Genomic DNA, 10,232 nt, shown 5'->3' with positions numbered 1-10,232 from the left:
AAACTAAGCAAATATGCAAAACTTTTCATAGAGTTTTAAGGCCAGAAGGGTCCATTGTGATCATCTGGTCTGATCTGCATAGCACAAGCCATAGAACTTCACCCAGTAATTTCTCTATCAAGTCATAACTTCTGTTTGAGCTATAGCATATCTTTTAGAATGCCATTCTGTCTTGATTTGAAGACTTCTAGTGATGAGGAATCTACCACATTCGTAGGTAACTTGTTCCAATGGCTAATTAAACTCTCTGTTGGAAAAAAGTGCACCTTATTTGTAGTCTGAATTCACCTAGCTTCAGCTTCCTGGCATTGGATCTTGTTATGCCTTTTTCAGATAGATAGGAGTCACCACTATCAAATGTTTTCCCCATGTAGGTTCTTGTAGACTGTAGTCAAGTCACCTCTTACTATGTATTTTAGGTAAATATTGAACAAATGAGTATTTCTTGAGCTGTTCTAAATTACTCTGGGGCCAAATCAGTCCTCATCTGGTCAAGAATCAGAAAAGTAATGTGGCTTACACCCAACTTTCTACCATCCTCCCCTTGATTCTGCACCAAACACAAATCAGTGCAACCATAAGGATCAGGCCCCTACAGTAACAAATTCAAAATTCCATTTCCAGTTGCAAAGTTCCTCCACATTCTCCTTCAGGTTTTGCTACACTTTCATAGGGTAGTATAAGAAATCTGAGTAGTACTGTTGGTTTTTAGTGGGCCTGCTTAAAGTAACTTAATATTCAGTGTGAGTCAGTTTAGCAGAGTGGAGCCCTGATGTACTCACCAGTACTATCAACACAGAAACTCTTGCTCCATACTTATGTGGGTTTTCTTTGCTTAGTGCAGAATCATCTTTGTCTCTAGTGGACTGAAATGTGAAGAAGGCAAGACATGCTTCTCTGGCATATGCACACATCACTAAACTTCCTGAAAACACCTGCCTGTGCGTGCGTCCGTGTGTGTGTGTGCGCGCACATGTGTGTGTGTGTGCGCATGCGTATGTGTGTGTGCATGTGTGTGTGTGTGTGCAAGGTAGATAGTTCTCAAAATGCCTATGCATGTTTTATAGCTCCACTATACAAATAGATTGACTTTATATTTTCTCTTTTCAGACCTTCTATATTAGTAAGGTATTTTTCCCATTGTGACAAAGCCAAACTAACAAGATTAATAATAACAGGATTTATTAGCCTGTCAACTGATCTCCGCTAGATAATCTTCATACTCTAACAAACTGATCATATTTGAGAGAAACAAGATTCCCTAACATATCAGTAATGTTTTACTTGTGACACTGGACTTCAGCAAACTCTGAGGACAATTTTAAAAGGAAAAACAACTCCATGTACCACTGCATTTATAAATGCCCCAACTGTAAACCTGGCTAAAAGGGGCAGTCAAAAACGCTTTTCATTCTTCCTGGAAATGAGTCTGTTAGAATGGTGTAGTATGAGAGTACTATCCGGGTAATTCTTGAAGGCAGCATAAAGATATATATTTCTGTTTTGTTAGTCCCAAATGTTATGAGCCAGACCCCAAAAAGTTAGGAGAGTTGGCCCCAAAATCATATTTTTAACTTCAAATTATTGAATCATGCTTTGTGCTTCCTAACTCCTTCTGTGCACACCCTATTGCAGGTTTTCTCATCCCGTGGGTCAGGACCCAAAACTGGGTTGCCAGAATGTTTCGAAAGTTGCATTGCCGTTCCCATGGCTCCTGTCCCACAGGCCTGGCTGGGCTCGCCTCCCTGCTCCAAGCACTGCAACCTCTGGGGCCCCAGCGCTACTTAGGTTTGGCCCAGCTGTCATGATGATGGGAATCCGGATAGGCCAAATTTTAGTGAGTGGCACTGCAACTCCATGAGCCAGGTCACAACTCCACTCTCACAAATTTGGTCCGGGGGGTAGGGGGCGTTGCAACACCTGGAGCAGAGAGCCAAGCCCCACAGCACAGGAGCTGCAGCTACAGGAGCCACCACTGTGGGGTGAGTGCCGGGCAGGACCTAACCGCGCCCCCCAGAGGCAGGATCCCATCAAAGACACCTGAGGGCAGGGCTGTAACCAGAGCAAGTGGGGCAGCCCCAGAGGGTGCAAAGCCATGGGGGCGGCTCAGGTCGGCAAAACCAGGCAGCTCTTTATGGCGGGGCTCAGGGAAGGAGCGCACCTCCACCTCCTGACTTACCTCAGTGGCCTATAGGGTTGCCAACAGTCCCTTATTATAAGGGATGTCCCTTATTATTTCATCTATGTACAACTAGATTAGAGTTGCTGAGTGCTGCAAAAAAGCAGCAAGAAATACCCCAGCAAATATAGGTCAGCCTCGTATGGCGGGGCTCAGGGAAGGAGCGCACCTCCACCTCCTGACTTACCTCAGTGGCCTATAGGGTTGCCAACAGTCCCTTATTATAAGGGATGTCCCTTATTATTTCATCTATGTACAACTAGATTAGAGTTGCTGAGTGCTGCAAAAAAGCAGCAAGAAATACCCCAGCAAATATAGGTGAGTACTGATGATTATTACTATTATTAATTAAGATGATGATAATATCAGGAGGATGTTTTGGGCAGGGTGCTAAGAGAATAGTCTCTTATTTTTTAAATATAATGATGGCAACCCAGCTTGTCTGGCTTGGGGGGGCTGCAACCAAAAAATCTAGGGGGGCACATGACCCCATGTGACCCCCACCACCAAACGTCATCTCTGGTAGGGGCACAAATATGCTTGCTTGCCCAGGGCACTAAAATGCCTAGTTACAGCTCTGCTCCAGGACCTCTACCCCCAGACTATTTAACATAAGAACATAAGAACGGCCGTACCGGGTCAGACCAAAGGTCCATCTAGCCCAGTATCCTATCTACCGACAGTGGCCAATGCCAGGTTCCCCAGAAGGAGTGGACCTAACAGGAAATGATCAAGTGCCATTCATCTCCATCCTCTGACAACCAGAGGCTAGGGACAATTAATGGCTAATAGCCATTAATGGACTTAACCACTATGAATTTATCCAGTGCTCTTTTAAATGCTGTTATAGTCAACTATAATTTACTGGGTCACCACAGGCCATAAACTTTTACTAATGGGTCCTGAGCCCCAAAAGGTTGAGAACCACTTCTCTATTGTGCCTCATATCCATTAATAATGCTAGCGCTTACATATTTATAGTGAGCAACGAGATTTTGCTCCCTAGAAAATCCAACCAAGATGAGGGCCCCCATGTACTCACCATTTCACAAACCTGGTAAGAGACAGTCCCTGCCCCAAAGTGCATAGTGTCTAGTGAGTTTCTGATGTGGCAGCTGGAACTGGGACTCACCAGACTCCTTTTGTTAGTGCTACTGTACATCCATTAGATTAAAACAACTCTTAATTGGGGACCATAGTGCAAGGGTCTATAGCATGTTAGCAGGTTCCGAGGCATTCTGTCACCTTCGAGAATTAGGTTTGCTCTCTGGAAATATGATACACTTATTAAATCAAGTTCTGCCTCTTTTTTAAGCTTCCACTCAGTAGGATCTTCTAGTTTGTGGATACAGGCAAAATCTGTCACGTTTTCTCAAACACCTTTTAAATTGCCACATCGTATTCTTAAAGGGACAGTTCTCATTAACCAACTGTTACTAATAAAAATACAACAGTAAAACAAATATTAGCACACCATCCAAATTCTCTTCTAAACAAGTTTTTCAATATAAAATCACTCCAACAACTACTGCTGTATCCTTACCTTTACTTTTATATGCATAAAAAGTAGGTGTCACTTCCACAAGGGTCATAAGCAGACTTTAAACCCATAACCTACAGATCCACAGCACAGACCTTGTATACTTCCAGTGGGAAGAGACACACCCTCACACTGGTGGAGAAAAGATTAACGAGCTCTTCTCGGCCTGTTCACCACTAACAAGGTGCAGCTGCAAGGCTTGTTCTGATGAGGTGGGGGAGGGCTTAAAAGGGAAAACCTGCCACAGGAAGGGATGGTGAATAGGAAGAAGGCTGCCCTGCCTCAGACAGCTGAGACAGACCCAGTGAGAGGGAAACAGTGGAAGCCCTCCCCACTCCCAAAGCTGCATGACCCATCCTCAAAACAGTACACCCCAAGAGGAGGGGTGGAGGTAGACCCCATTCTAGACTAAGCCCAAAGGGCTGATCCAGAAAAGACTACCTCATATCCAAGTCACCCTTGCCACTCTTTGTTTTTCTGCAGACTCCTCTCTCTCATAAGGGAAGGAAGAGGGAAGAGGACTTTTCTTTTGTTTGCTTGAAGAAATCCCCCCCCACACACACACACACTTGGATGCCTACTGAGGGAGGGGAGAAGAAAGACATTATTAAAGGACCAGAAGTGGGGTCTGTTCCCCAGACCAGTACAGGAGCAAATAGTAGTGGGGAAAAGGTGCTGTTATTCTCTCTGTGGACCAATCCATACAGAGTAACACAATACACACTGCTGGTGGGTTACACAAATAATTGTGAGATACCACTGGGCACCAGGATTCTTGGTTTCTGATTATAGGGAATGAACTCGGGACCTCTGGATGTGAAAGTATGGCCTGCTACCATCTGACCTAAAAAACCAGATCTCATAGCATGGAACTAGCATTGGAGTCATAAGCTAGTATATGTGGCCTAGTTTAGAGGCTGACACAGAACAGGTCACACAAGCACCTGAGATGTTCCCCCCTGAAACGTTGTGATGCTCCAATATTTTAAAGAGCTGGGTTTTATTCTCTGCTCTGCCTGAAGTGATGTCATCCAAGCTCTGAGTTATCTTATCTGTTAAACTGAATGATAGTTACCCCCACCCCACTCCCAGAGTATGAAATCTTGGATCCTAATAAAGGTTATAGAATATAACAGAATATTAACAGAAGTCACCGAAAGAGCTGGGACTAGAACTGGTCTCTAGGCTTGCAGTTCAGTGCACCTTCCACTAGGGTACTGGGGCATTGTGTGAGTGGGATACTTGCTGGCTATACCTCCCCAGTTTCCCTTCGCAAAAATTACACGAAGGTTGCAGTTTACACATCATCACTAGTCTGGCTGTAACAAGGGTCAAAATTACATTATTCAGGAGAGTTGGCAACAGTGATATTTCCTAGAGGCAAGCCTGTCATTTACCCTTAGTTGGTTGCACAGGGGAATAAGGGCACGTGAGCTTCACCCAACCTCCTGGACAGCTTGCCTGAGTCAGTGCTCCAGGTCCAGAGAGAGAAACTGGCTCTGCAGGGCTGCTGCTCCCACCCCACCCTCCAGGAGTGAATGGGTAGAGAGGGATGGTGAGTGCTGCTAACAGGCCAGCCAGCATTGCAGAGCTGGCGCAAGGGTGGGGGAGTATGGCTGCTCTGTGAATGGCAGCAGTAACTTGATTTCTCCACCTCCCTCCCTCCTGCAAAGGGGTGAAGAGAAGCAGTTGTGATTTCCTGACGCAGCTCCACAGGGTTAAAAATTGAGTCTTGTTCTAGCCCTAGCGGGCCCAGTGGTGCAAGTAAGCCGGTGCGGTCAGGTACGCTGTAACGTTAAGACATTTATTGCTGGTATGCTGTACTGGAAAGACACATTTTCAAAAATGAATTGTAGAGCCCTGCGCGGATACAAATTTATACCTCAGATGCAGATATCTCTGGACAGAAATTGGTATCCACTGAACCGCAGGTCTCTCCTGGGATCTGCAGAGGTGAAAGGAGCAGAACATGGGGCCGCCGCTCCCAGGAGCCAGAGTCCCACACCGGCAGCTCATCCAGCATGGCTGTACTGCCTCCAGCCCCACCCCCAGCCCTGGTCTCTTGCGAGGCTGTACAGACCCCAGACAGGAGTCAGAGCTGCGTGGAAGGGCTGGGGGCGGGGCATGGGGCAGTACAGCTGCACCGGAGGAGTCGCCTGTGTGGGGCGCAGGCTCCTGGGAGCAGTGGCCTCACGTTCTGCTCCTTTCACTGCTGCAGTTCCTGGGAGAGCCCTGCAGTTCAGCGGTACCAATTTCTATCTGCGGATATCCGCATCCGCGGGTATAAATTTGTATCCGCACAGGGCTCTGGTCACGGAACATTTTTTGTGAGGGAGGGCGGGGTCGGGGGGGTTGATACCGTACCAGTAAGAGTTAAAATCTACTTGCACCACTGAGTGGGCCCATGTCTACCCCTGGATATTGACGCATGATTCAGTGTTTTTGAGTCTTTACAAGTAGTTTGTGAAGAAAAACCTTATGTAACCTGAGATGAATCATCTTATAAAAAATGGATGGACAAAACTGCCATCCAGTCTTTATAGTAAGTTTGTGAAGATGCTGGAAGTCTGCTGGTTCCAGCACTGCCAGCAAGCCAGAAGACAGGAAAGTATCCTTTTGATGTTGATATGACTGTGTGGCTATCAGACTGAAACCCAGAAAGCCATTTTGAAAATGCTTCAATGCCACAACATGAAACCAACCAAAGGCATTCTGTCGCACCCCATGATCTACCATACTCTCATACTAGATGGGCACAGATGTGTAGAGTGCCTTTCATCCCAAAGGACCCCAAAGCATTTAAATCTGGAGGGCCCAGCTCAGATTCTGCACAGCAAAATCCTATCAACTTCAGAACTGGCCTTTTATGCATCAAACTCCTTTAAAGTGGAGAGTGACAGTTATCTGGGGTAGAACATGCAATATATCAATGGGCAAACCAGAAACTTTCGCCAAAGAAAATGATGCAGACCCCTTTATAGAAAGTCTGTGTAGAGCAAATAGAACCTTGGCTTTTAAAATCCCATTTCTAAAAGTAAACATGCAATACCGGTACAGTAGCTATGATTCTGAGCACCACTGCTTTGCAAAATGCTGAATGGTAAACTAATGAGCCTGTATGCTAATGGATTTGCACAATAGGAATTCAGGAAAGACAAGTGACTTAACATGAATGCAAACTGCAGGATTTGATTTTGCTGATGGAAACCAGGCTGTTGGTGCCAGGTGGCAGAAATTTCTCTCGGGATGGTGCACAGCAGTGGTCCAGGGCATCTCCTAGGCAGCATTCTCCCTGTAATCCCCATTAATGCCTCAGCCATAAATGAAAGCTCTTGGACAGAACCACTAGGGAAGGGCAGCAGTGGTTCACCACTTGCACACCTCTAGGATGGAACTCTCCCACTCAAATACAGCTGTCCCCATGGGAGAGCAATACATTCCATTATATTGCACCTACAATCACGACTGTCATCTAATGTGCCTAATAGTTTTTAAGTATGTGTATCTTGTATTTCTTTGGAAAGAAGACAACATGGGATTGCTGGAGCTTTACAGCTTGCAAAAGTGTTTATCTTATTCTCAAAATGAAAGCCATTAATAACAATATTCTCAGATTTTTTTGTAAATGTACTCAGTGTTTTCACTTCTAGCTAAATGTATTTGTTTACATTGTTCAGATATGTAGATGAATGATGTGAAAGGGAGTGTCAGTATTTATGTGATGGGATATGGCTGTTGAGTGAAGTCTATGGGGAATGCTTGGTGTTATTAAATAACCAAGGAATTTGTCTATCAATATTGTGCATAAGGGTGGGTCACGTCTTTTGAAGTCTCCCTGAATGACAGCGCATTTCTTATTTAGATATTAACTTTTAAAGGAGGGAGTGGGGAAGATGCCAAATATCTGTCTACTTCTGTACTAGACATGCTTTTTTGAATATGGGCCTCATTCTAAAGAATGTTCTTCCCACTTCCTGACTTCATATTGCATAATTTGAATAAGAACCATGTAAGCTACTTTTATTTTTCTTTTGACACAGTTATTGGAAGTTTAGTCAGTAATGTGACTGGATTCACAGACAGAACATTACGTTTCAAAGAATCCTTAGCAGCAGTACCAGTATGCTTGACTGTTCAGGTCTGCAACCTTTTGGGAGACAACCCTTCCATCCGCCTTACTCACAAGAGGGTGATAAAGTTAGATGGCAAATGCATTGGTCGGGACTAGTTAAGGCTTTGACTTTATACAGATAACTGACAAATGAGGTGAAGGAATCTAGAAACCCCACCACCACAAATAGCTTCAGTGGGCTGTGACAGCATGTTGACTGATCATTTATCATGTTGCACAAGCTTCCTATAAATGAAAGAGCAAATAAAGACTTTACCACAGACTGTTTCCCAAGTATATTTCTGTAAAATAGATGGTCCTAATCATAAGATTAGATTCTTGAATAAACTTTAGCTCAGCCAAGTAGTGCACAGCATAGCTCTGAAGGGATTAGAGGAGCAAATACTACCTTTGTATTCCCAGGCCTCTGAGCCCATTCTGTGCTAGTCCAGTCTCCAGTCTAACATTGAGCATCTAGGGTACAGTGTAAGTTGCACTGAAAGCCAGCAGGCCCCCAGGAGTTGATACAGCAGCTGGAGAATCAGGGACATTAGCTTTAAGCTGATGATCTACCAGCAGTGTGGTACAAAGAGGCAACACAACACCACAGGATATGACCCTTCATTTTCAGGGAAGTGGCATAGATTGGGCTGGAGATGCTTCTGGAAATCATCCCCAATAGATTGCCCTTGGACTCAACACTTCACTCACATCTTTCTAGATGAGCCTCAACCTTTACAATCATTCACTGCAAACCCATGGAAAAGCCAGTTACCTGCACCAGCAGTCTTCATCTAATTCCTCTGCCTCTGTACGTATTTGCACACTGCTTAAAGAAATATTGACTTCCCCTCAGTCTCCCAACTACTTATGAACATGATAGCACAACAGCACTAAGTCTCACTGAAGTGAATAATCAAACATAAATTATAACAGCGTGTGTCAGAAAGTTTGTGCCATCAACAAAAAGCTAAATGAAAGGTTCGGTCTCTATCCACTTACCAAGAAAATATTTCAGATTCCTCCTGCCTAGGCTTCAGTTCTCTTGCCATGTGCACATTTGCCAGTTTTCCCACAGAGATATGAATATGAATATTCTATCACCATGCTCCATATGGAGCTGTGGAGGATGAAAAACAGATGATGACAAATTTAGTTAGCTTAGTTGCTGCTTTGCCTTCACACAAGTCCTTCAGGATTCTAGTTCAAGATATGTCATCAGCTAAGCAGGGCAGGGATAGCTCCTCTGTTAAGCAGGGCAGAGTAAGTGCTTGCAAAGAAGGCTTCTAGGAAAAACCCTAATGCTGCAAGAAGTGGTGTTGCTATTTCAATGTGGGGCATTCTCCCGCTGACTCAGTCCTAGCATGGAGCTGTAGAGCACTACAGCTGTAGGTGCGGTCTTTCAGATAAAGTGTTAAATGAAGGTCCTGGCTTCATTAGAATTTAAGGCACTCAGAACCCCATAGTAGCAGACTCTTTCTCTGGGATGATCTCCTGCGAGTCCTGATATAAGAACCTGGATAATCTGATTTAAAAGGAAGTTTTATGAAAACAGGGCTTAACAGAATCAGCAAAGTACAGAATTCCTCATGCAGCTGTGCAGAACATAGTCAAACCTTCACACCAAGTTGTAGCTCTTCAGGGCAGGAATTGTCTTGTTGTTATGCGTGTTAGTACAATGGGGCTTTGATCTACAATGGGCAGCGTCTAGGCATTGACACAATACAGCTAATAACAATAATCTTTGATTTCTTTTTCCCAGAACTTCTACCAGTGTGATTTTTATTTTATTTTTTAACCCAGGCTTTAGCTCCTAACAAGTTCATTCTGCAGGATGTAGATTTACTAACCTTAACTAAACAGGACAACATAATTCCTGAAGTTGTATGTCTTAATCTGTTACCCTAAATTCTTGACCCATAATAGAAATTGGCGAGTTGCTCAGCTACTGTAAATCACCACTGTTCCATGCATTTCAATGGATCTGTGCTGATGTACACCTGCTAAGAATCTGGCCCTGAATATCTCCAGCTTTTCTTTTCATTAACTGGATGGAGATGAGGTATGTTCAGTACCAATAACAGTAATCACCATTTGGGTCTGCAGAAGAAGTGGGAGGAAACTACTACAGACTCAAAGAAAAAATAATCCGTTCAGAAAGACAAAACTCCAAGAAGACAGACATTTGGAAATTTGTATATCATAATATATACTCGTTCATAAGCCAATTTTTTTTAGTAAAAAAGGGAAGCACCAGAGAGGGGGGTCGGCTTATGAAAGGGTATAGAGAGGGACAGGTGGGACACAGCCCCTCCCCCCAACAGAGGGAGCAAGGAGAGGCAGCACAGCCAGCAGAGCCAGAAGGGAAGAGGCAGGGCCAGAGTCTCTCCGCTTCTGGCCAC

This window comes from Mauremys mutica, chromosome 5 (assembly GCF_020497125.1).
Source record: "Mauremys mutica isolate MM-2020 ecotype Southern chromosome 5, ASM2049712v1, whole genome shotgun sequence".
In the NCBI taxonomy this organism is placed as follows: Eukaryota; Metazoa; Chordata; order Testudines; family Geoemydidae; genus Mauremys; species Mauremys mutica.
This window is presented reverse-complemented; position numbering follows the sequence as displayed.